This window comes from Zonotrichia albicollis, chromosome 27 (assembly GCF_047830755.1).
Source record: "Zonotrichia albicollis isolate bZonAlb1 chromosome 27, bZonAlb1.hap1, whole genome shotgun sequence".
In the NCBI taxonomy this organism is placed as follows: domain Eukaryota; kingdom Metazoa; phylum Chordata; class Aves; order Passeriformes; family Passerellidae; genus Zonotrichia; species Zonotrichia albicollis.
The window spans coordinates 3368794-3396301 of NC_133845.1; the positions used below are offsets into that span (position 1 = coordinate 3368794).

The 27508-nt window shown below is 45.2% G+C and overlaps 1 protein-coding gene across 7 annotated transcripts in view; it reads right to left on the reverse strand.

The window, feature by feature from the left end:
* LOC106630104 (uncharacterized) overlaps positions 1-22214 on the reverse strand; it is a 178040-nt gene extending 155826 nt beyond the window's left edge. For 2 of the 7 annotated variants that reach the window (XR_012583884.1, XR_012583882.1), the window contains exons 1-2: positions 21744-22214; positions 16169-16219 (exon numbers count right to left, since the gene is read on the reverse strand). The gene's annotated coding sequence lies outside the window, so the exon portion shown is untranslated. The remainder of the gene's footprint in view (positions 1-16168; positions 16220-21743) is intronic. The other 5 variants (XR_012583885.1, XR_012583883.1, XR_012583881.1 and 2 more) reach the window with 4 other exon arrangements.
* Between the last annotated feature and the right edge of the window lie 5294 nt (positions 22215-27508).

Sequence of the window (27508 nt, forward strand, 5' to 3'; positions counted from 1 at the left end):
CATAAATTGTGGCAAGGAGAGGCCTGTGCTTCCATGGAGGACATCTCAGAGCAGCATTTCCTGAGGCACTGCTGAATGCTGTGCATTTACAGGCAGAGATGATGTCTGCAAAAGGCCTGGCCAACAAAGGTAGCAGAACAATGCAGCAAGAAACAAATGAAAACCCCCTTTTTTTTTTTTTTTTCCCTTCATTTAACTAAAAGAAACGAGGCCTGGTTCCCTTTGTGTGACACCAGTGGGGCACCATTCAGTGCCCAGGAGCTCATCCTGATTTCCTGCAGCACATCCCAGCGCTGGAGCCACCCCAGGTCCCTCAGGCAGCTCCCACACCTGCAGCAAACTCCAGTTCTCCTCACCAGCCGCTCCCCTGCACGCTTGCTGGTGACCATGAAGGCAATCACATGAATTTGTGAGCGCGAGGTGGGGGAGCGGTGTGAGCCTCCATGGCTGGGTTTCTATGGAAACAATTCCCCCGGCATCCTCAGCCCACATTCCGTATTCCTGTCTGGCTGCCTCCTTCTCACACTCCAAATCCCGCTTCTCCAGACACTCTGCTCTGGAGGGGGATGCTTGCTGCTCCCTCCTGCTCCTCAGGGAGCTGGGCAGGAATGGGATGGGCAGGAATGGGGCAGCCACTGCTTACCCAGTGAGCTGGGCAGGAATGGGATGAGAGGAATGGGATGAGAGGAATGGGGCTGTCACTGCTCACCCAGTGAGCTGGGATGGGCAGGAATGGGATGAGAGGAATGGGGCACTCACTGCTCCCCACTGAGCTGGGCAGGAATGGGATGGGCAGGAATGGAGCAGCCACTGCTCATACCTGAGTTGGGTAGGAATGGGATGAGAGAAATGGGGCAGTCACCGCTCCTTCCTACTGCCCACTGAGCTGGATAGAACTGGGATGGGCAGGGATGGGGCAGTCACTGTTCACCCACTGAGCTGGGATGGGCAGGAATGGGGCACTCACTGCTCCCCACTGAGCTGAGCAGGAATGGGATGGGAGGAATGGGATGAGAGGAATGGGGCAGTCGCTGCTCACCCACTGGGATGGGCAGCCCTGGGATGGGCAGGAATGGGATGGGGCAGTCATTGCTCCCCACTGGGATGGGAGGAATGGGGCAGCCACTGCTCCTTCCTATTCTCCACTGAGTTGGATAGAACTGGGATGGGCAGAAATGGGGCAGCCACTGTTCCCCAGTGAGCTGGGCAGGAATGGGATGAGAGGAATGGGATGAGAGGAATGGGATGAGAGGAATGGGGCAGTCGCTGCTCACCCAGTGAGCTGGGCAGAAATGGGATGAGAGGAATGGGATGAGAGGAATGGGCAGTCGCTGCTCACCCACTGGGATGGGCAGGAATGGGATGGGGCAGTCATTGCTCCCCACTGGGATGGATAGAACTGGGATGGGAGGAATGGGGCAGCCACTGCTCACCACTGAGCTGAGAGGGGCAGTAATGGGGCAGCCACTGCTCACACCTGAGTTGGGCAGGAATGGGATGAGAGAAATGGGGCAGTCACTGCTCCTTCCTGCTCCCCACTGAGCTGGATAGAACTGGGATGGGCGGAAATGAGACAGTCAATACTCACACCTGAGCTGGAAAGCTCTGGGATGGGCACAAATGGATGGAGCAGTCACTGCTCCTTCCTACTGCCCACGGAGCTGGAGAGAACTGGGATGGGCAGAAATGAGACAGTCAATACTCACACCTGAGCTGGAAAGCTCTGGGATGGGCACAAATGGATGGAGCAGTCACTGCTCCTTCCTGCTCCCCACTGAGCTGGAGAGAACTGGGATGGGCAGGGATGGGGCAGTCACTGTTCACCCACTGAGCTGGGATGGGCAGGAATGGATGGGGCAGTCACTGCTCCCCACTCCTCCTGACCCAAAGGAATTAGGATGGAGGTAACGGCACCACAACCTCCACAGGTTCTTTATGGTTTTGCAGTTTTAGGACTCAAAATTAGTCCTAATCACAGAGGTTTGGCCCCTTTCACCCCTCAGTGAAGACCATGGCTTACAAAGGAAACTGATATTTGTGGCAACTTCCACGCAGGAGCTGCCACCCTTTCTGCCACCTCCTGCTGCTCCCTGGCAGCTTCAGCCACCCCATAAAAGCAATTACATATGGGAAAGGTGGCAGCTTCTCAGCTCCCTGTGCAGCCAGGCTCACCAGGCTCCAGCCCTGCGATGGGATCTGTCCCTGCCCAGCTGGAACAGGGAGCAGGGGAGGCAGCCAGGAATTAACCTCTCATTCAAATCTGGCCACCGTGTCTCAATTAACACCCCATCCTCAGGACAAGTCCCATTCCCAAGCACCAGGGCCTCCAGCACTTCCCTTCTGAGACTGTTCCTCAGCCCAAGGGGCTTCACACTTCATTTTCCTCCCTGTTTTTAATTGCTCAGCCTCGCTGTAACTCAATCCCTGCGAACAATCCCTGCCTTGTGTGTGCAGGGCAGCCTCCACCCCAAATCCCCTGAGCAGGGACAGCACTCTGGGCTGTGAGGCTGCCAAGCTGTGCCAGCTCCACTCAGGGCCTGGCTACTCATGGGCTGCTCCACTCAGTGCCTGGCTACTCATGGATTGCTCTACTCAGTGCCTGGCTACTCATGGACTGCTCCATTCAGTGCCTGGATACTTATCAACTGCTCCACTCAGGGCCTGGCTACTCATGGATTGCTCTACTCAGTGCCTGGCTACTCATGGCCTGCTTCACTCAGGGCCTGGCTACCCATGGACTGCTCCTGGCAGTGCCTGGGTACTCATGGATTGCTCTACTCAGAGCCTGGCTACTCATGGACTGCTCTACTCAGTGCCTGGGTACTTATCGACTGTTCCACTCAGTGCCTGGCTACTCATGGATTGCTCTACTCAGGGCCTGGCTACTCATGGCCTGCTCCACTCAGTGCCTGGGTACTTATCGACTGCTCCACTCAGTGCCTGGCTACACATGGACTGCTCTACTCATGGCACTACTCATGGACTGCTCCACTCAGTGCCTGGCTACTCATGGACTGCTCCACTCAGTGCCTGGCTACTCCTAGGCTGCTCACCCAGGGCTGGGTTATACTTGCAGCCCCTCAGAACTTCACCCCACAGATTCTGGGGCTGTTTCAGACTTTTCTCTCCTATTTTAAAGCTGCCTGTGTCTCTGCAAGAGCACAGAAACAGAAATGCCCTCCCTGCCCGTTATTTGCCAATTTTCAGCTGAGCAATTAAATGTTTTAAGCTTGCTGGCTCTTACAGCATTTTGCAGAGGTGCTATAGAAGGAAGATACCCCAAAATCTTCCCCATTTAACCCCCGTTTAACCAGGAGTTACCTTGCAGGAGTTAAAACACCAGTTGCCTCCCTAAACTACCACTTCCACCCCTGCTGTGCCAGCTTTAAAGGAGTGCAAGGGCCACATTTTCAGACAGAATAATTTGGCCCAGATCCCCCTGCTCCATTGTTTGCACTGGCACTGGGGTAAGTCGCACCAGATGAGGATATTGCTCGGAAAAGATTTTCCTTTCAAACAAACACACAAACAAAACCATGTTCAGACAAGAGCAGGGATTTTTTTTTTTTTTTGAAGCTGCATTCCTGTCTCCAGAAACTTCCAACCACTCGCAGTAGTCTGTGCTTCACCAAGCCACAAATTTGTAACGCTTTAATCTTTCCATGTAAGTCAGTTCCTCTCCTCCCTTAATTGTTTTTGTTGCTCTTCTCTGAATTCCGTCCAATTTACCACACAGTGCAGACTCCATTACATCCAAAGGCCAAGAGGATGGTGTACAGAAGCTCATTTTCCAATCCTATGACCTCAGCTCTTGGGAGGATTTCAGAGCCCAGACACCAGGCTATAAATGAAGAATGTGAGCCCGTATAGCTGGGTAATTTAAATGCATTTTCTGTGAATAAATCTACTCGGTACTTTCTTGATCTGTACAATCTTCTGCCATAGGGGCCTAACATAAAAATACTTCAAAGGCTCCAACAAATTCCCTCAAGATGTGATCTTCAGCATTTCAAAAGCTGAAAGACATAGACAAGGTTTAAAGTGATCATGATATATTTTCAAGGTAACACTCTTCAGCAACTCCTGTTCACCCATTTCTTGAAAGTGAAATTCTATCACCTCTCTCTACACAGATCTTTTTTCACTTATTGACTCGCTTATGAGCAAGGCAAAGATGAAGTGAATTTGACTTTTGGTTAGGGTTTATTAGACCTCATTATCTTTAAATGAAGCACAGCAATGCTTCCTTCCTTCAAATACCTACGAGACAGGGCCAAGTGGAAATGCTGCAGCCACAGACCCCTCACCACTTCCCTCTTGCAGCACTAGGAAAGTTTAAATTTGGATTCAAGTTTCAGCCTCCCTGTTTCAAGCTGAAACACGACCCTGCCCAGTTACACTCCAGTGAAAGATTATTTTTATGTCACACCTCAGTCCCATCTCTGATATTAATTATGCACTCCGAGCCTGAAGTCAAAAGAGATTTTAAAACTGGTGCTCTGGGCTGAAACCAAGATTGCTCCTGCCTGCCTTCCAAGCAGTTCCATAACAACCTCCCCGAGACTGCAGCATATTTAATGAGAATGCAGATGATCAATTGCAGCCCGCCTTGCACGGTTAACTCAATCAACAAACTACTAATGACTCCAGCATGTTACAGCTTTTTTGGCTAATGAGAACCGCATTGAGCAGATTTTTCCCCTTCTCCCAGGATCAAACAAGCCAATATGGAACGAGTTCTGCTCCAACTGTAACTTTAGCCTTCAAGCCAAACCCTGCCCGGCCAAGGGACAAAGCCTGAGTGTCATTAGGGAGCAGAAAAAGCCCCCAGAGCCCTTCCCAAGGATGTGTCTGGCTGCTGAAACCAAACTCCTGAGAAACGCAGAGCTCCCACCTTGGTGCATTTCGAGGCAGAAAAGCCTTTTGTTCTGCACCATCCCACTCCTCCTCCTCCTCCTCCCTGCTTTCTGCTGCAGGGTAATTTGTAGCAGGTGAGAAGTAAATACCTTCTGCTTCCTCTCTCTTTCACTTTTGTTGCTGCAATTTACCTCCATTTTTTTTTTTTGCTTGCCTCCTCCTCCTAACAGAAGTAGATTGATCTGGTGAAAGAATTCAGAGATGTGTAGAGATCACAGAGTTAAAAAATGGGAGTCTTGCACCTCTTCTTCACCAACAGGGACCATTTTCCACATGGGAATCCAACAGCTCACCATGCTCTGAGTGAGGAATAAGTATTGCAGAGCTTGAGGTGGGAAACAGCTCCTGGGGTGTTTTCCAAAAAATGGGAGTCTTGCACCTCTTCTTCACCAAAAGGGACCATTTTCCTGTTGGTGATGAAGAGGTGCAAGAAGATGGATGAAGATGCAAGACATGGGAATGAACCCAAGGTGAATCCAAAATGGTCCCAAAATGAACCCCAGATGAACTGAAATGGCCTCAAAATGAACCCAAGATGACCCAAAAGGGCCCCAAAATGCACGAGCGCTCCTGGGGTCTCTCCCTGGGATCAGTTCTGCTCCATTTGCACCTTGCAGTTCATTGTCCCATTCCAGCTTTAGCCCCTGCAGTCCCACCCTGCTTGTTTTTCTCTCTCCAGCCCACGGGGTTTGTGCTCCTGGGCTGAGATTTGGGTCATTTGTCCTTGGTGCCCAGCTGGAGCAGGAATTGTTTTGTCTCCCTGCTCTGTGCACAGAGCTCACCATCCCCTGGTGTGAACCCAGACCCACACACTAAAGCAGCACAGAACCTGAAAAATATAAAACCTAAAACCTGAGGCATCACAATCATTAATCCAGGTAGGAGCCATTCCCTCCCAGCCTGGTTTAGGAGATGTCAAAGTCACTTTATTCTCCTGGGCATCAAGAAGCCAGGCCTTGAAATATGGGTCTGGCAACTCCTGTGGAAACTAAACTCAAGTTACACTAAAAATAACTTTGCCAGTGCTCTGGGTTCTCATTTGTAGATGGACCAGGGCTTTAGCACCGCCAGGTTTTGGTGCTACTTCCTCAGATTGCTTTTAGGTTCATTAAGCTCCAGCTTCAGGAAGAAAATGGTAGCATTTGATTTATGGGTGCGGGGGAAGAGGGATGAAATGAGCAATAAATCTCCCACCAGTGGTGCTCCTCCAGCCCTCTGCCAGCCACAGCAAGGAGCTCCCAGCTTCCAGCCCAGGATTAACACCTGGTGGCCGGGGAAAAACAATCCCCATGTTCCGTGCCTCAGTTTCCCTGATCAGAATAAGGTGATGCCAACTGTGAGGCTGAGTTCTGTGACATTTAAATAGGAAACTGCTGACTGGAAATGGGTTGTTTGTGGCTTCTGAAGCAAATATGGGAAAATGAATGGATTTTCTGCCTTGCTTTTTTTGCCTCTTTTTTTATTGCCTACAAGGAGCAGAGAGGAATGGCCAGGAGGTTTTCTGGCCAGATCAATGAAAGTAACACCCAACAAATGACCTTTCCTCAGTGTCTCATAAGTACCTGTCAGCTTCGGGAGTGCCACCACCCTCGAATGGAGAGATTTAAAGCCAGACTATTCATTAGAGGGCAAACTATTATTCCAGAGGTTTAAATGAATTGGCCAGTGGCCAGCCTTCCTCACTGCTTGGGGACTACTGGGAAAAGGGAAAGTGGCTGCTGTTGGCTTTGCAAAAAAAAAGCACAAAAAAATAGGATTTAAAGAGAAAGAAGAATAAGGTTGTGATGGGCTGACACTCTGAGAAGGTGGCACGAGGGGTAAGGAGATTTAAGCACCATCAGACAAACATGAAAACAAGCCTGTAAATAGCAGAGATGGCTCCTGTTTTATGGCATCACTAAGTCAGCCAGCTGAGCTGGCTCTGAGGAATGGCATCAAAAGGTGAAGAGGTTTGGAGGGTGCCTCAAAACCCCAATTTTTGCTGCAGTAGATACCACTCACTTGCCACGTGCAGTTCTGAATTAAAAGCTAAATATTCTTCTCTGCTCTAGCTCAGATTTGCATTAAATCTCAAAGCAAGAGTTACAAACTTCACCTGAAATTTTCTTACCCTGCTGAGGAGCCCTGAGTTGGTTCTGGGTTACTCTCTTCTGCAAATGCACCAGAATATTTCAATTTATTCTCCATGAAGGCAGTAATTAAAAATTATGCAAGTTGGTTATCCATCCAAAACTGCACCACAGCAGCACCACAGGATTTCCATTTGGGTTAAATCTTGCTCCAGTGCTGCTGACAGCCCTGGGGGAAATATTTAACCCCAAATTCATTCTGCAGCTTCTGCCTCACTGCTGCTGCTGAGGATGGTCACCTTCATCAGGCCATGGCCTCTTCCAGGGACACCTCCCACTATCCCAGGCTGCTCCAGGCCCTGTCCAGCCTGGCCTTGGATATTTTGGGTGTCCAAAATTTCTCTGGGCATTCTGTGCCACGGCTTCACCACCCTCACAGAGCAGGATTTCCTCCTGAATATCCAGTCTCAGCCTATGCTCTGCTAATTCCTTTTGGGAAGGAATTCCTGGAGGGTGGGGAGGCCCTGGGATGGATCCCCAGAGCAGCTGTGGCTGCCCCTGCATCCCTGGCAGTGCCCAAGGCCAGGCTGGAGCCACCTGGGATATTGGGAAGTGTTGGACCCATGGTGGGACTGGTTGGGCTTTGAGGTCCCTCCAACAACTCCAAGATTCCATTTGCTGGTTTAGATGGGATTTTGGGATGAAATATGGGGAAAGGGGCTGGAATGGAATTCCCAGAGCAGCTGGGGCTGGGATGGGATCCCTGGAAGAGGCCAAGCTCAGGCTGGAGCACTCTGGGACACTGGGAAGTGTGGGACCCATGATGGGACTGGTTGGGCTTTGAGGTCCCTCAAACCATTCCAGGATTCCATGTGCTGGTTTAGATGGGATTTTGGGATGAAATATGGGGAAAGGGGCTGGAATGGAATTCCCAGAGCAGCTGGGGCTGGGATGGGATCCCTGGAAGAGCCCAAGGCCAGGCTAGAACACCCTGGGACATTGGGAAGTGTTGGACCCATGGTGGGACTGGTTGGGCTTTGAGATCCCTCAAGCCATTCCAGAATTCCATATTTAGATGGGATTTTGGGATGAAATACTGGGAGAGGATTAGGGTTAGGGTTAGGGGGGAGTTTGGGAAGGAATTCCTGTCTGGGAGGGTCGGGAGGAGCTGGGATGGGATTCCCAGAGCAGCTGGGGCTGCCCCTGGGTCCCTGGCAGTGCCCAGCTTTGGACATTGAAGCTGTTCCCCCTCTCCTGTCACCACTTGCCCTTGCAGATAATGTGAGCCCAACACACAAAAATCACACACAAAATCCTCAGGCACTTGATGACTGCTCCACGCCTCCCAAAAAATTGGATTTTTTTAAGAAAATAACCTCATTTTGTAAGGTTTGAAAGATGAAGAAGCTGTTCTCACTTCATCACAGCATCCCCACAAGACTTTCCAAGCGCTCCACCACAGCACAAACCCCCTAAAATACCAAGGTGGTTTTGCTACTCCACATTTAATTTCAATTAAAACAGAAATACAGAGATCTCCCTACCTTTCCATGCCCCATTCCCTTGCCAGTGGCACACCAGGCAGATGTTCCAGCTGCAGGGATTTTGCACTCACAAACCAAAATTTTTTTTCAGGTGTGAGCCCCTCAGATCCTGCCCTCCACATTCGCCGTGGTTGTTTCACCTGATTTTGGGCTCCGTTACCTCAGCACAGTCCAGCTGCCAGGGGAATCTTCCCCTTTTGGTTTCCCAAGAGGTTTCTACCTCATCCCACCACTTTTGTTTATCTTGAATCTGTTTAAAAACTTCTCTGCAGCCCCTTGGAGGAAACTCGTGGTGAGTGGAGGTTCCCCAAAAGGAAGGCTGGACATGACACACAGCCAAACAGCCTCAACGTGTGCAAAAATCAGATTATACCACACAAAGCTGGCCTGCAAGCACCCAGCTTTGCCACAGATAAGGTTCAGCATGCAAATCAAGAATTTTTTTCTTTAAAAAAACCCTTCCCCAGCTGCTGGAGGTGCAAAAAGCAGAATTTTAGGACAAGTTTTGTGTTTCCATCACACTCTGCTTATGATGATTTAGCTGAGTGAGTGGATCCAGAATCTCTCCGAGTAAAACAGGTCAGGGTGGGAATGGGAAAACATATTTCCATTCTTCAAAGGCAGAAAAACAATTTTTCATCTTTTTTTCTGACTGGATACAGTTAAAGAAGATTACAAGTGGTATGATTGCTTTTGGCAGCCTAGTGTTTGACCCATCATTCTGTAAAAATATAACCAACCCTCTGTCTATTGACTGTCAGGAATTTTCCCCCATGTGCTTTCTGTTCTCCTCCTCCTACTTTATATGGAAAATTCACGGTATAGATCTGCATTTAAAGCTTCCTTGGCCTATTTCACCCACAGACAGAAGAGATTAAAGGGAATAGAACATCAGCACAGCTCAGAGCTCTGTCTGCTCACAGGGTGAAAGCTCATCTCAACCCTCAGGCAGGGGCATTTCCACCAGGCCAGGCTGTCCAAGCCCTGTCCAACATGGCCTTGGACACTTAGACTCAAAATTCAACATTAAAGTCCAGCTTAGCTGCTCCAGAATCTTTATTAAGTCCCTAAAACCCAGTTTGCTGAGAGTTGTGAGGACATAAAACCACATTTATAAAGAGTTAATGCCTCTCACCCCTGCCAGAGAGCAATAAATCTTTCCTTTGTGCCACCCTGAGCATCCCAGCTCCACCAGGGCCCTGCTTTCTCCATCACCAGAGGAAAACCCCTCCAAATTTCCTCCAAATTTCCTCTAAATTCCCTCCAAATTCCCTCCAAATTTCCTCCACAGGCCTCTCCCCTCATGCAGAGCACCCCCAGCTCTTCCCCACACCGGGATTTCCTCAGGATTTTTGTTGATGACCAAGGCCTTGGCCCAGGATAGAAAATCCGGATGAAGGCAGCCAAGCCCCGTGCAGCTCCCTCCTGGCTGCTTTAAGTTTAACTTTCCCTGTTTACCTTTTAATTTAATGTATTCTTTTGATCTCTCTTCCTCTCCTTTCTCTTGTCTCCCCGAGTTTGCTGACACAGGAGAAGCATGACAAGCTCAGACAGGCCTAACCTACTTTTTCCCTTTTCTCTGGTACATGTGAACGCTCCCACTCTCCTTCCCAGCATATGAAAGCACATCCCAAGGATCATTATAATGATATTTCCAGTCCCCTGTGAAGTAATTCCCCCACTGACAGGTGAGGAAGCTGAGACACACACTGAGCTCTTAAATTACCTGCCCCCCAAAAGGGGGAATAAAACCCACCAGGCTCCGGCTTTTCTTGGCCCAAATCTCTATAAAATTCACATTTCTCAACCCACCACAGGTTTGGGAAGTGCCTCCATTCCAGGATTCCATGTTTAGATGGGATTTTGGGAAGAAATGTTGGGAGAGGGCTAGGGTTAGGGTTGGGATTCAGGTTTAGGTGGGAGTTTGGGAAGGAATTCCTGGCTGGGAGGGTGGGGAGGGCCTGGCATGGAATTCCCAGAGCAGCTGGGGCTGCCCCTGCATCCCTGGAAGAGCCCAAGGCCAAACTGGAACATCCTGGAGTATTGGGAAGTGTTGGACTCATGGTGGGACTGGTTGGGCTTTGAGGTCCCTCAAACCATTCCGGGATTCCATGTTTAGATGGGATTTGGGAAGAAATCTTGGATGAGCGTTAGGGTTAGGGTTGGGATTCAGGGACTCATGGTGGGACTGGTTGGGCTTTGAGGCCCCTCAAACCCTTCCAGGATTCCATGGGCAGGTTTAGATGGGATTTTGGGATGAAATCTTGGGAGAGAGGCTGGGATGGAATTCCCAGAGCAGCTGTGGCTGCCCCTGGATTCCTGGAAGAGCCCAAGGCCAGGTTGGAGCACCCTGGGACAGTGGGAGGTGTGGGGGACCCATGGTGGGACTGGTTGGGCTTTGAGGTCCTCAAACCATTCCAAGATTCCATTTGCTGGGTTAGATAGGATTTTGGGATGAAATATTGAGAGAGGGGCTGGGATGGAGTTCCCAGAGCAGCTGTGGCTGGGATGGGATCCCTGGAAGAGCCCAAGGCCAAACTGGAACATCCTGGAATATTGGGAAGTGTTGGACTCATGGTGGGACTGGTTGGGCTTTGAGGTCCCTCAAACCATTCCAGGATTCCATGTTTAGATGGGATTTGGGATGAAATCTTGGGCGAGCATTAGGGTTAGGTGGGATTTTGGGAAGGAATTCCTGACTGGGAGTGTGAGCAGGCCCTGGGATGGAATACAGGTTTAGGTGGGAGTTTGGGAAGGAATTCCTGGCTGGGATTGTGAGGAGGGGCTGGGATGGGATCCCTGGAAATGCCAAAGGCCAGGCTGGAGCACTCTGGGACAGTGGGAGGTGTGGGGGACCCATGGTGGGACTGGTTGGGCTTTGAGGCCCCTCAAACCCTTCCAGGATTCCATGGGCAGGTTTAGATGGGATTTTGGGATGAAATATTGAGAGAGGGGTTGGGATGGAGTTCCCAGAGCAGCTGTGGCTGCCCCTGGATCCCTGGAAAAGCCCAAGGCCAAACTGGAACATCCTGGAATATTGGGAAGTGTTGGACTCATGGTGGGACTGGTTGGGCTTTGAGGCCCCTCAAACCATTCCAGGATTCCATGGGCAGGTCTAGATGGGATTTTGGGATGAAATCTTGGGAGAGAGGCTGGGATGGGATCCCTGGAAGAGCCCAAGGCCAGGCTGGAACTCCCTGGGACACTGGGAGGATCCCTGCCCATGGGACTGGATAAGGTTTAAGGTCCCTCCCAACCCTTCCTCTCATTCCATGGAATTTATTTCATCCCAACCATGGATATCCCTCAGCCAAGCTGTTTTCCCTCCTTGCAGGGGATAATCAGTGCTGAGCCACTTGACAGAAATCAGATCCCCAGTTATGACACCAGCTAAAATCCCATCACTCCCTCCAGGGCACAGAATAAACCCCAGCATTTACAAATCTGAACTTCCAAAAGCAAAATTAAAATTAGACTAAAATTATCTGAATTCTGATATTGACACCTTTGGGGTTCATATTCTCAAAGATGTTCTCTGCAACACCTTTTTTTTTTTCCTTGTGAAAGCTGAAATTAGCACATTATCTTGGAGTCTGCAAGGCAAAAAAACCAAATACTGCAAGGAGAGAATGATAAAATCAAATCTGGACTTTGAGCATCTGCAGCAGAGCACTCAAGACAACCAAAGTATATTAATTAATTTTTGAGGTGAGTTAGTTGAGAACTGTTAAAATTCTGTTTAGGCTTCACAATAAGAGTGGCTTGGATTTGTTTTCACTGCATTTAGTTTGGAACCAAATCAAGTTTACACAAAATCTCTTCCACCAAGACCAAGAGTGACCCCAAAGTCACTCAATGCACTTTATCTGTGCATCCCCACTTTAATAAAAATCAAATTCTGCCCACCCCAGTGCAGACAATCCCACAGTTCTTCCCACCTAGAGGTGCAATAATTCTCCTTTTCCAGCTCAGTTTTGCTTCTGCTCTGATGTTTAATTATCTCCAGCACAGCAACAGCCACTGCACTCCAGAAAGAAATCAATTCTCCCTTTGCTGCCAGCTCTAAATGCATGTATTCCATAATCAGCCTCCCAGAACAGACATTTGGGGCTGCACATCTGGGCAGCACATGAGAGGCCACCTCAGCTCTTAAATTATTTTGCAACCATCCCTCTCTGACCCAGCTTTGGGTATTTTTTTTTCTCCCTTCGTTTTGCTACCAAAAAAAAAAAAAAAAAAGAGTGATTTTTTAGTTGATAAGATGCTAATTAATAAAAATTCAGCTGAATTAATGGGATGCTTTTGAGTCCTAAAAATCCCCCATTACACCTTGGAGATCTTATCTAGGGGGTTTTGGTGTTCTCTGCTCCTGCCATCAGCCCTGGGATTCATTTCTCCCCTCACAGTTGCCTCTGGGTTAACCTGAGCACCCCAACACCTTTCTAGGACACCCAAAAATGAGGAAAAAACCCCAAAATCTCCAGAATATCAAGGAAACATCAACTGAATTCATGTCTTCAGTGCTGACAGCTCTGTGGGGTCAAAGGGAGAAGAGTTCCCACTGCACAGCTGCTCCATCGAGGGTCTTGAGCATTTTATTTATTCTATTTTCCCTTTCTTTAATTTCCAAAGTTGCCCAGTGCATGCAGGGAGAAAATAGCAATGAAACAAGCCAGGATGATGTGGAGATGAATTGAATCTCAGTAGAAACTTAAAAGGCCACAGCAGAAATTTTCACCCTGTCCCTCCCCAGCCTCTGCAGCAAGAGCTGAAACCTCTGCCAAAACCTGGATTTTAGGCGGGGAATCACAAAATCACCAAGCTGAAAACATCAATTCATAAGCACAATTCAAACATCATTCAGAAGCACAAAAGCATTTTGGTAGAGGTAGAGAAACCCTGAGAACCTCAGGTTCCCTCCAGCTTGTGAGCTGCTCTTCGTTTTCACTTCAACTAAATATTATTATAACATAAGAAATATAATATATATATATATATATTCCATAAATCCTAAATCTTCTTTTGATTCACATTTCTACTCAGATTTGTCACCTCCTGTTCTGCTTTTTCCCCTCTACCAAAATATTTCTGCACAAAATCTTCGGGCTAAGAAAACCAAACTTTTATGGCTGTGGCACAGGGACCCATTGGAAGCAAAATCCCACAGAAAATAACCAGATTTAGCTGCAAACTTTAAATTTGGCACACAGGCTTCACAAATGTGGCTCCACAGGCCAGGGTGGTTGAATTTTCACTGAACTCAGCTATCCCAGGGTAATTCAGTGCTTTCTGTGGCAGCAGCTCTCAGAAAATCACCTGGAAATGAAACAAACCCAGCTCCAGAGTGCTCTGCATTGCTCTGAATGCTGACTTTTCCACAGCAGAAACCCCAGGGCAGCTTTTCCTGGCTCAGCCCTTCTTCAGGATGAGCCCTAAATCCTTTAAATTTAAATTTACTGCCCAGGGAAAGCAGTGAATTGGAATGATGCGAACTCCTGTTTTATGAACCCCCTCTTTGTGCTGCACAACCTTGAACTGCAGAAAATCAGCCCTAAACCATCCCCCTCATCACAGGGTGACCAAAAACCCAAAATTTCACCCAAAAACCCCAAAATTTCACCCAAAACCTCACCCAGGTGGGAGGAGGGAGCCTGGAAATCCCTGCAGCCACCCCAGGGCTGCCTGCACCCCAAGGCCACACTGCCAGCACAGGATGCTCAGCTTTCCCCCAAGGGAACCCAGGAGCAACAAGTTTTCCCCAGGGAAGTGGATTTAGGATTTAGGATTCCCTAAATACAATTATTTAAGGAAAAGGCTGCTGGGCACAGGCAGGGCAGGAGAGAAAACCCCACTGAGAGAGGGGCCGGCAGCTGCAGCGTTTAAACCTCATTTAAACTTATATTTAATAAAAGCTGAACAGGAGAGTAAATGTGATACAACACGAAATAAAATAATAAAATAAAATAATAAAATAAAACAATAAAATAAAATAATAGAATAAAATAATCCGTCAGCCTGCCTGCCCAAATGAATTTTCAGCACAAAACCCAAACCTTTTGCCCATCCACACACAAATTTTCCAGTGCTCAGCTCCAAAACCACTCCCAGGCCAGCAAGGTGAGGCTTTTCCATTCAGGTTCACAAACTAAGATGTCATTGTAAGTGGTTTAGAAGCCCAGCAAATTTTAATATCCATGCCAGCGTGTGTGACCAAAGGGATTACCCACAATGGCTCACCTGATTAGTTATACAAATGCCTGCCTTTTATTTTTGGGGGGTTTTTTTCTTTTTTTTTATCTTTTTTTTTTCTTTTCCCCTTTTTAATCCAAGAGCGTGCAGAATGCCAGGCAGGAGAATGGGCTGTGTGCTGGAATGTCTGAGGGCTGCAGCCTCGGGATTTATATTCCGTGCTGGATTCATTGTTCTCCCTCGCAGCCCCTGCTGCCCTCCAAGCCACGCCGCAGCCATGACAGAAATAAATTAGCCCGAGGTACAGGTCACACCTTCAAGGGCAGGCAGAGCTCGGGGTAAAATCAATAGAGAAGATGGGAGTCTCTCGCAGCTGAAGCAGAAAGAATGGCACATTGAGGGCTTTACACAGCCCCACACAAAGGCACTTTGCACAAACGCCGGGCCCTGCTGCCCGGGGAACACAAAGCTCGTTTCTTCAGCCACCTGAACCCCCAGAGCAGCTCAGAAAAGCCCCATTTCTATGGAGAATTTGCATCTCGATGCACAAAGTTCCATTTCTTTGCACCTCTGCCCGGGCAAAGGGGATTGAGATGCTGAACTCTGGCCCAGGTTGTAACTCTAAAAAACTTTTTTTTTTTTTTTTTGGCAGAGGGCAGAATCTGCACTGAGCTTCAGCTTCAATTTTGCAGCACTCCCCAACCTCAAACAAAAATAAAAAAAACCTTCCCTGAACTTTGGTGAACTCCACAAGGCAGCAACACATGAAATATGTGTTGCATTCATTATTTTAATTTGTGATCCGAAAGCAATGGATAAAACACCCAAAATCATTGAGAGGCTCAAACTCAGGCTTCAGAATTTCTGCATTTCAGCTCCTCTGGAACCAGGAGATGGAAGCTTTATAAGGATTTGGATATTGGGAAGATTGATGCAGGAGTCGAGTGGGTTTTGCTGATGTCCCTCTGGTGAGTTAAGAATTAACTCTCACAACCTGTTCAGACACTTCCCACGTCCCACGGGGTTCCCACCTGCCTTGCCAGGTTCCTAAAAGCTTTAAAGGCTGATTTCAGCTCCCACAATCCTTCTAAAAATAGGAGTTCAACTCCTGAGTCCCGCAGGAGTTTCTGCAATTGCTGCCCAGGAGGTTTCTCAGCAGACAGAGCTAAAAGCTTTTTCTCCTCTCCTGTCCCCTCCTAGACTTCCCCAGAGACAACTTTGGCCCAAATGCAGCTGGATCTAAATCCAAATGAACCCTGATTTTCTGCAAAGCCAGCAGGAAAATGTCAAATAAATAACTTTCCCCTGACCTCCTTGTTTGTTTGCTTTTTTTTTTTTTAAAAAAAAAAAACCCCACACAACATCAACACGAGTCTTGTGCTTTGATCGCGTGTTGGACTCGCACTTCCACCAAAAAAAAGTGGCAAAAGAAATTCTGTTTGTACTTACATTTGTGGAGCCTATGTGGCCAAATAGAGTTGATTTCATTTCCACTGCTACCTGCAAAAATGAAGGGAGGAATTCACCATTAACACCAGGAATTGTTTTTTGCTCATGTCTCAAGCACCTCTCTGCCTTTTTGGAGAAATTGGGGTAAATTCAACACCTTGAGGGACAAGGTTTTATTTTGGACTTGTAAAGAGATTTATTTTGAACTTTTCCAACTCCTCCATGGCTCATTCCCTGCAGCAGTTTCCGTGTGGGGACAGGGAAGGTGGGACAGAAGAACATTCTGGATGTTCCCAGGGGCGTTTCAGGGCAAACATCAGGCACAGGATTATATTTTATATTATATTATATATTTTATTATATATTATATTCTCCTGAATTATATTTTCACATAAAATGGGTTTGTACAAATGTTTCCTGCCCTGCTGTTCCTGGGTTCTCCTCGAGGACAAGAGGGTGATGGCAATGCACATTTCAGCCTGAGACACCTCCAACACTGCCTGAGGCACCAATTGCAGTTTTCCCCTCACACTTCTGCTCCAGACATGAAAAAATGCAGTTTTAAATGCCTCCCCCAAAGAGATTCCACGTCCTCATCTCCTCAGAATAAATCCTTCCTCAAAAATAAATCCCATCATTCCTCAAAAATAAATCCTCCCTGCTTTTCCACCTCCCTGAGCTCTCCCAAATGGAGAATCCTGCTCTTGGGAGAACATCCCAACAACCACAGGGTCCTTTCCCTGCAGAGATCACATTTAGGAATGTTCCTAAATCCCATTTAGGATGCGGGAATGACCCATCAGAGCCATCCCCATGTGGGGCTGTTCCCCTCATCCCTGCTGCTTCTCTTTCCCAGGGTGTTTCAGATGGATCTTGACATCCTGATCCTCAAAATGCTCTGAGGAGTCCCCATCTTCAATAAAATAATGATAAGATAAAATAAAATAAAATAAAATAAAATAAAATAAAATAAAATAAAATAAAATAAAATAAAATAAAATAAAGTAAAGTAAAATAAAATAAAATAAAATAAAATAAAATAAAACAAAATAAAATAAAATAAAATTTAAAAAAGGATGTGTGAGCACTGGGAGAGGCGCCTGAAGTGCTCCACAATTCCAAGAGCAGCCCCACAGCTAAAGGAGATGGGATCCAACCCATTCCTCTCCTCCAAATCCATCCAAATTTCACCCCTGCCTCTTGATTGTGGCTGGATTCAGACGGCGACATCTCCATTCCAAAGAGCAAAACCATCCATGGAACTTTGGAAGCACACATGAAGGGTTTTTTCCCCTATTTAAATAGTTAAAAAACCCCAGGATTCGGCGCAAAAATGAGGGCAGAAAATGAGGTTAAGCCCATTTGCAATGGTTTGCTCCACTCTGGAGGTAAAGGAAAGCTTGGAAAAGGTAAATGAAACCTTAGAAAGACCTGGGCCTTTCCAGGAACTGTGGAATTCCCCTCTCTGGGTTTAGAAATAAAGAAGGATTTAAATGCAACCCACAAACAGGAGCAGACTTGCCTTGGGAATACCTGGGGAGGTGGAGGAAGAAATGAATCTCTATTTAAGGGTGGAAACAAAGGAGGACAGGAGAATAAATGGATCCTTGGCCAAAACCTGGCTGATCCTCATTTAATGGATCTGAATATTTCAATATTTCACATCGCAGGTGAAAGTCTTGGCTCCTTGGGCCAAGAGTTGCTTTGCACTTGCAACATTTACAAACCTATAAACTGCAAAATTTCAACCCTGGGGAGGGAAATTTAATGAATAAAAAATATTTCCTGTCTTGAGTTATAATCTCGCACGTGAAGTGGGTTTGTACAAATGTGGATTTGTGCAATTTGGGTACCTGCAAAGGATCAATGGGGACCTGAGTATCCCACAGGTGAAAGTCTTGGCTCCAGGGACCAAGAATTTTTTTCTACTTCCAACTTTTGCAAACTTATAAATTGAAAAATCTCATCCCTAAAGAGGGAAATTAAATAATCACAAAATATTTCCTGTCCTGAATTACATTTTTACATAAAATGGGTTTGTACAAATCTGTATTTGTAGAATTTGGGTACCTGCAGAGGAACAATGGGGACCTGAGTATCCCACAGGTGAAAGTCTGGCCTCTGTGGACCAAGGGATTTTTTCCACTTCCAACTTTTGCAAACCTACAAATTGCAAAATCTCAGCCCTGGGGAAAGAAATTAAATAATCACAAAATATTTCCTGTCCTGAATTATAATTTTACACATAAAATGGGTTTGTACAAAGCTGGATTTGTGCAATTTGGGTACCTGCAAAGGAACAATGGGGACCTGAGTATCCCACAGGTGAAAGTCTTGGCTCCTTGGGCCAAGAGATTTTTTCACTTACAACTTTTGCAAACCTACAAATTGCAAAATTTCAACTGTGGGGAGGGAAACTAAATAATTACAAAACATTTCCTGTCCTGAATTATATTTTCACGTGAAATGGATTTGTACAAATGTGGATTTGTGCAATTTGGATACCTGCAAAGAAACAATGGGGACCTGAATATTCCACATCACAGGTGAAATATCTTGGCTCCTTGGGCCAACAGTTTTTTCCACTTCCAACTTTTGCAAACTTATAAATTGAAAAATCTCACCCCTAAGGAGGGAAATTAAATAATTACAAAATATTTCCTGTCCTGAATTACATTTTCACATAAAATGGGTTTGTACAAATCTGGATTTGTAGAATTTGGGTACCTGCAGAGGAACAATGGGGACCTGAGTATCCCACAGGTGAAAGTCTTGGCTCCTTGAGCCAAGAGATTTTTTCACTTACAACTTTTGCAAACCTACAAATTGCAAAATCTCAGTCCTGGGGAAAGAAATTAAATAATCACAAAATATTTCCTGTCCTGAATTATAATTTTACACATAAAATGGGTTTGTACAAAGCTGGATCTGTGCAATTTGGATACCTGCAAAGGAACAATGGGGACCTGAGTATCCCACAGGTGAAAGTCTTGGCTCCTTGGGCCAAGAGTTTTTTTCACTTACAACTTTTGCAAACCTACAAATTGCAAAATTTCAACCATGGGGAGGGAAACTAAATAATTACAAAACATTTCCTGTCCTGAATTATATTTTCACGTGAAATGGGTTTGTACAAATGTGGATTTGTGCAATTTGGGTACCTGCAAAGAAACAATGGGGACCTGAATATTCCACATCACAGGTGAAATATCTTGGCTCCTTGGGCCAACAGTTTTTTCCACTTCCAACTTTTGCAAACTTATAAATTGAAAAATCTCATCCCTAAGGAGGGAAATTAAATAATCACAAAATATTTCCTGTCCTGAATTACATTTTCACATCAAATGGGTTTGTACAAAGCTGGATTTGTAGAATTTGGGTACCTGCAGAGGAACAATGGGGACCTGAGTATCCCACAGGTGAAAGTCTTGGCTCCTTGGGCCAAGAGTTTTTTCCACTTCCAACTTTTGCAAACCTATAAATTGAAAAATCTCACCCCTAAGGAGGGAAATTAAATAATCACAAAGTATTTTCTGTCCTGAATTACATTTTCACATCAAATGGGTTTGTACAAATGTGGATTTGTGCAATTTGGGTACCTGCAAAGGAACAATGGGGACCTGAGTATCCCACAGGTGAAAGTCTTGGCTCCAGGGACCAAGGGATTTTTTCCACTTCCAACTTTTGCAAACCTACAAATTGCAAAATCTCAGCCCTGGGGAAAGAAATTAAATAATCACAAAATATTTCCTGTCCTGAATTATAATTTCTACATTTAATGGGTTTGTACAAAGCTGGATTTATGCAGTCTGGGTACCTGCAAAGGAACAAAGGGGGAGGCCACGTTGTTTGTGCCTGGCTGAGGACAATGGATCTGGGATCAATCTCAGGCCCCAAACTCTGTGTTCAGCACTCAGACGAGGATGTGCAGCTTTGCAGCCTGGCTTTATTCGCCTCTCAAAGCACAAGGAAATTTTTTTTTTATTTTTTTTTCCCTCTCCCATAAATATGCAAAGTGCCTCACAAAGGACCCTCCCCATTTCCCAGGAAATGGAGGGCTGGAATGTCCAGGGGCAGAGAGAGCCCCGTGGCCTCACCGTGCCCATCTGCAGCACCACCAACCCCAGACGGCCCCCAAATCAAAAGGCAGAGACGTTTCCCTCATCAAAAACTCCCCTGGATCTCAGGGGGCGCGCGCAGGGAAAGATCAGAGAGCTCCAGCCTTGGGTTTCTGCAGATTCCTTCTGCCCGGCCTGGCTGCAGGTAATCCCAGTGGGAATCACCCAGGAGATCCAGCAAAACCCAATCCTCCTCTCCCCCTCGGCACAGAGAGGGTTTTTTTTGCAAAATTCTTGGAGTTTGCAAAGATATTTTCCACTCCCAGTGCTCCAGCTAGGAGTTATTCATCATACCTGCAATCCCTTTTTTCCCTGCTGAGATCCCCTGCATGGGATAGCTCCCAGTTTAGAACAACCAAATAACAAACATATACAGCTTATAAACACAAGGATTTCACATTTTCACATGTTTAAGTCATTTCTCCAGTTTTTAAAACAAATATCCAAGTCTGTGCCCACCCCTCAAACACACAAACTTAAATCCCAACTTTTGATAAACCACATAACTATTCCCAAGTATATCCCAGGACAAAATTTAACACCAGGAGCTGCCAAATGTTTCTGACCCACTTCAAACAATCATTAACTACAGGCAGTTTCTAATTATTTAAGTCCATTTCACTTCTTATTCAGTGGTCATTTTGTTTCTTGGCCATTTGGCCTATGTTCAGAAAAAAATCTCCATTAGGCAGCACAAAGTCTCACAAAAAGAAGGAAAATTCTCTTTTCCCAACTCTAAAGTTGGGAATATTTTGAATCCTTGAGAGTCAGGAGTTCTAAATGTGCTTTTAAAAGCAAAAAGTAGAGAGCACTTAAAAATTGAAACACTTAAAAATTCAGCCACCGAGTGAACTTTAGTTATCAACTAAAATTGCTTTCTCTCACCTCTCTGCTAAAAGTTTTGCAATTCCTTTTCCAGAAAGAGCTGGAAAATGTATTAAGAGGCAAAAGCCATTGATGCTGGGACTGGGAGCAATCACATGAACAAGCCACAAGATTTGCTTGATAACACAGAGTTTATTATTCAAGAACGAGTCTCATTTTCAGCTCTAAGGCAGAGGGCGGGGAGAGAAAGGGGGGAACAGCTTTCAAAGCACACGCTGGAAGCCCAGGCTTGCATTGAGAGGAAAAAGAAGAAAGAGAAGAAAAAGTGAAGAAAATAAAAACCTCTCTGAGCTGAACTTTTACAAGCCAACTTTGCAAAAGTTAAGCTCAGCTCCCAGCAAATTCGGGCTGTTTGCACTTAAACCAAGTTTACCTTCAGCAGAGAGAATGAGCAAGCAGAAAACTGCTGAACAACTGCTGAACATTTTTAATTTCTTTTTTTTTCTTTTTTTTTTCCCCAAAAAAGTTCAGCTGTGCTGGAGATGGGAAGGGATAGAGGAGAGCAGAAAGAGGGGAGTTCAAAAGTCACCAAAAGCTGCTCGCAAAGTTCCTCTGCGCCCCCTCGTACTGACCTAGGCAGTCTTCGTTTCACAGGTAGCAAAGTTTTGTCTCCTTCTCCAGGGCGAGATTCCCACTGGCAGGAAAGCATCAAAAGAACATTGTTTGCGCTCCTCTGAGCAGGAGGGAAGGGAGAATTAAAAGAAAGCAGCCCGGGCAGGTAGGGTTTCTTCCTGAAAAGTAAATCCGGCGTTCTGGACCGAGTTCAAACCTCGGGCTTGACAGGCAGGGCAGCGAAGCTTTTTTGCACTGAGCATGCTTGGTCCTGCACTGCCTGCACACTTAATGAACATTACTTCCTTCCCAGTGGTTGCTCCTCGCAGAAATCCACACCCCCTCTCCGAGAAGTGAGGAATGCAGCTGAAACCAAAGTCCAGAAAACATGCCCGGCACCCAGACAAGGCCCCACGGATCAATAAACTCAGGTTGTGACCCGCGGGTCAGTTTGTCAAACAGGACATCAGGGTGAGTTTTTTCTACACTTGGTGGAGTTTGCTTTATGCCTCAGCTAATGCTGCAGGCTCCCCAGAGAAAATAAAAACTCCGCTGCCTTTTGGAGAATGATTAAATGCTCCAGTAACAGATGGGAATTCTCTCTTTCAAACCTTGTCTTTCCAAACCTGCTGGAAAGTGAGGAAAGGAGTTGTGTTGTTTTATTTTTTCCAGACTAAACTCAGTTCTTGGACTCCTGAACAAGAGCTGTTTGAATTTGTCCTGGGGAAGGAGTATCTGGTGACTGAAAAAAAAAAAAAAAGCTCCTTTTATTTAGTTAGGGTCTAATCCTGTTCCGTTTGCAATCACATGGAGTTTTGTCATTACCTCCAGTGGGAATAGAGCCGGGGTTTTAGATTACAAATGCTTGCAGGCAAGAGCTGTGTGTCTACTCCAGTGACCTGCACAGGCCAGACTGGTTTTGGCGCTTCAATTTGCAATTTACACCATTGCTGTGCCTGAGCCCTGCACAGCAGCAAACCCTCCCCTTCCCCAAATTCACAGGGAATTGCTGGAGAGAAGCAATTTTGCAAAATTGCATGGGTTGTTTTTGAAGATTTTCATTGTATTTCAAGTGGTTTTTTCCACTTTGCTCTCATGTCTCAATCCTCCTCCACAAGAGTAGAAATTTTTGTCCTGGAGTCTCTGCTGGTTCTGTCACAGCCTCCAGGAAAAAGCCAAGTGCAAGAATTAAAATGAAATAACACAGGCCATAATATTGTCAGGGTAAGGAGCACTAATCCCACTCACAACTGCTTGGGACATTACATTCTGAGGGCCCTAAATTTAAAATAAGTTAAAACTCATCATGACCTCCGTGCCTGAGCAAAGCCAGGCTCCACAGGGCTGCAGGTCCTGATGGGAGCAGGACAAACCACGGCAGAAATTCCATTTCTGGAGCCCAAATGGGCCAGACCTTGAGAACACAGACCCAATCTAGGCTGCAGATTGTGACAGTGCACAGTGGGAATGTATTCACACAAACCCAGTTCAGAACCACTTTGCTCCTAAGGGCAGCCAAGTGAAGTCATTTCTTTAAAAAATTCTTTCCTTGCCCACACATCTCTGGTTTCCCTCGTTTCCTTCGGGATCATAGGAGAAAAAGCCCAAATCCTACATGACAAAACCAAGCTGGGCATTTCCAGTGCACGCAGAGCTTGAAGAGGTTTTGGAAACCCCCAGAGAAAGTTTTTGGCTGGTTTGGAGGAGCAGCCATGGCAGGCTAACTAAACCCAAATGCAGTGACCAAAAAGCTTTTTTCTTTTCTGTTTTTCTTTTCTTTGCTGTTTTTTCTTTTCTTTGCTGTTTCCACCTCAAATCCCAAAGCTTTCCTCTGCTCAGGAAAGTCCCTGGTTCCCCTCAGATGCATCAAGCCCCTAGCAGGGACTTTCCTAATGGGCAGCTAAAATGGGATTTTATCTCCTCTGGACCATCTCAGAAGGTTTTTTGGGATGTGCCAAGGACTGAAATCAGGTGTTTATGGATGTCCATCCCTGTGCCAGGGCCTGCCCACCCCCCTGGGTACAGAATTCACCCTCCCATCACTGGGTTTTATTGTCATTCTGTTCCTTTCTAGCTTGCTCATACATCCTCTCTATTCTTTAATATAGTTTAGTATAGCAGACATGATATGATATGATATGATATGATATGATATGATATGATATGATATGATGTGATATAATGTGATATGACATGATAATAATATAATATAATATAATATAATATAATATAATATAATATAATATAATATAATATAATATAATGTAATGTAATGTAATGTAATGTAATGTAATGTAATGTAATGTAATGTAATGTAATGTAATGTAATGTAATATAATATAATATAATATAATATAATATAATATAATATAATATAATATAATATAATATCTGTTTCATAATGTCATGTTTTATGACACGTTTTATTTTTTCTCCTGAGAAGCCCCAGAAAAGAATTGCAAACAATAACAGTCTGATGGCTGTGGAATGTGGTCTGGAGATGTTTCACCAACAGGTGCATCTTTGATTGGTCTCATGTTGTTGTTTTTACTTGGTGACCAATCCTGGTCCAGCTGTGTCAAGGCTCTGAGCAGTCACAGGTTTTTATTATCATTCTATTCCTTTCTAGCTTTCTGATCCATCCTTTCTCTCTATTCTTTAGTATAGTTTATTATTTAATTAATTTCTATATATTAAATATATATTTATATCTATGTAAATAAACATAGATATAACTATATACAAAAATATATAGATTATATAAATATTGAATCTCATGTGGATTATTTTGACTTGATGACCAATCTTGGTCCAGCTGTGTTGAGGCCCTGGTCAGTCACAGGTTTTTATTATAATTCTATTCCTTTCTAACTTTCTGATGTCTCCTTTCTCTCTATTCTTTAGAATAGTTTTAGTATAGCATATACAATGCGATATGATATAATATGATATTATAATACAATAGAATACAATGTAATATAGTACAATGTAATACAATGTAAATATACTATAATACAATGGAATACAATGTGAATAGAGTATAATACAATGGAATACAATGGAATACAATGTAAATATAGTATAATACAATGGAATACAATGGAATACAATGTAAATATAATATAATGCAATGTAAATATAATGGAATGGAATGGAATGGAATGGAATGGAATGGAATAGAATAGAATAGAATAGAATAGAATAGAATAGAATAGAATAGAATAATATGATACTATATAATATAATATGATACTATATAATATAATATGCTACGATATAATACAATACAATACAATACCGTACAATATAATATAATATAATATAATATAATATAATATAATATAATATAATATAATATAATATAACATAACATAACATTACTAATATAATATAATAAATATAATATAATATAATATAATATAATATAATATAATATAATATAATATAATATAATATAATAAATATAATATCAGCCTTCTGAAGCGTTGAGCCATGATTCTCCTCTCTTCCCTTGCAAATCCCACCGCAGGGTGAGGCCAGAGCCCAGCAAGGCACGGGCACCATCCCTTAGGAGCATCCATTGTTCCTTCAGCTCTGCCCCTTTTAACCGGAGCCAGCAGCTCCAGCTGGGACAGCTTTGCCTCCCCTTGTCCCCCTCAGGAGGCACAAACCGCGTTCCTGCTCTCCTTCCCGACACCGGCGGAGCCTGGATCGGCTCCCACTGTGCTGCGAGAGCTTGAACCGTGGCCATGCTATTTCCAGCATCTCCCTTGCCCGGGGGCGGTGCAGGCGCATCCCGATTTTTCCAGCATATGCAAACAGCGGGCACTGCTGCCTGTGCCAGCCCTGCCAGCCCTGCCCTACCTGCCCGTGCCCGCTGGAAGCACTACAGAGGGGAAAATCTGCATTTCCCCAGGAGTTCTGCCTGTGCCCCCATTGTTTCAGCATCCATCCCTCGGTTCTGGGTGGGAAAGGACAAATTGGAGCGCGGCTCTCCAGGGTGGGGCTGGGTCTGTGCTCCTCTGAACTGTCATGTTCGCTTTTGGCCGCTGAAGAACTTTTCAAAAAGGCTTCCAGTGAGTCAGAAACCTCAAATCTCTTGGTTTTCAGCGGGAGTTGGGCTCCTGCTGGAGCTGCAAAAAGCATGTGAGTGTCTGGAGAGCCATCCTGGCATTTCCCAGCCCTGGCACAGGCTCTGGGTGTTTGGGGTTGGGATATGACTGGGGTGATTTCTGGAGCCCGTTGGGATGGGTGGAGCTGCTCCAGAAAAGCTCATTCCAACCTTGCACTGGGAGCAAAATAACCCAGGAGAATTCATTGCTGTGGACAGGGCAAAAAACTCAGAGTTTAAATCAAGTCAGAGAAAATTAAAAACCAGAGAACTCAGCCAGAGTTTAGATCATGACAGAGAACATGAAAAACCAGAGAACTCAGCCAGGGTTTAGATCATGACAGAGAACACTAAAAACCAGAGAACTCACCCCAAGTTTAGATAATATCAGAGAACATGAAAAACCGGAGAACTCAGTCTGAGTTTAGATAATGTCAGAGAACATTCAAAACCAGAGAACTCAGCCCAAGTTTAGATAATGTCAGAGAACATGAAAAACCGGAGAACTCAGCCCAAGTTTAGATAATGGTGTGTCCCCAATGTCCCCAAGACAGAAACCTCCAGGAGATCAGATAAGGGAGCCAAGGATGCCAAGGAGGGATCTCCAGAGCTGGTACCACAGGCAAAGTCTGACTCAAAGGGACTTTGGGGCTGTTTCTGTCGAATTCAGTTAAGGAAATTAAGATTGCAAACCCTGCTAAAGAGCTCCAACTCCCAGCAGGCAGAAGCAGAGGGAAGAAACGGAGTGGAAGTGTGTACAAAAATGTATAAAAAATGGAGTGGAAGTGTGTGATGTGCACAAAAATGTACAAAAAATGGAGTGGAAGTGTGTGATGTGCACAAAAATGTACAAAAAATTGAGTGGAGGTGTGTGATGTGCACAAAAATGTGCAAAAAACTGAGTGGAAGTGTGTGATGTGCACAAAAATGTACAAAAAACTGAGTGGAAGTGTGTGATGTGCACAAATATGTACAAAAACGGAGTGGAAGTGTGTGATGTGCACAAAAATGTATAAAAAAATGGAGTGGAAGTGTGTGATGTGCACAAAAATGTACAAAAACAGAGTGGAAGTGTGTGATGTGCACAAAAATGTACAAAAACAGAGTGGAAGTGTGTGATGTGCACAAAAACAGAGTGGAAGTGTGTGATATGCACAAAAATATACAAAAAATGGAATGGAAGTGTTTGATGTGCACAAAAATGTATAAAAACAGAGTGGAAGTGTGTGATGTGCACAAAAATGTATAAAAAATGGAGTGGAAGTGTGTGATGTGCACAAAAATGTGCCAAACTATTGGTCTCTTCCAACTTCAGGACCTATTAAATAAAGAAGAATTTACTGCATTAATTTGATGGAGCACTAAATAAGAGTGGCTGGCAGGTAACCCCGACATGTTTAATGTTAAATTACAAGAAAATTGAACTTTGAGGATGGTGCGAGGGCAGAGCAGGAAGCACAGCAGCTCCCAAGGCTGTCCCAGCATCCCCCTGATCTCCCACACAACTTTTGGCCCTGATTAAAAGTGATCAAAAGTTGCTGTGATAAAGCTGAGCCAGCAATTAACGCAGCAAAAACGCAGCCACAGAATTTCAGGGGGCTCAAGTCAGTCTAACAAATGAAATTAATGATGATTTTTTTTTTTCAGTGTCTTGTTGTGGGGTAATAAATGACA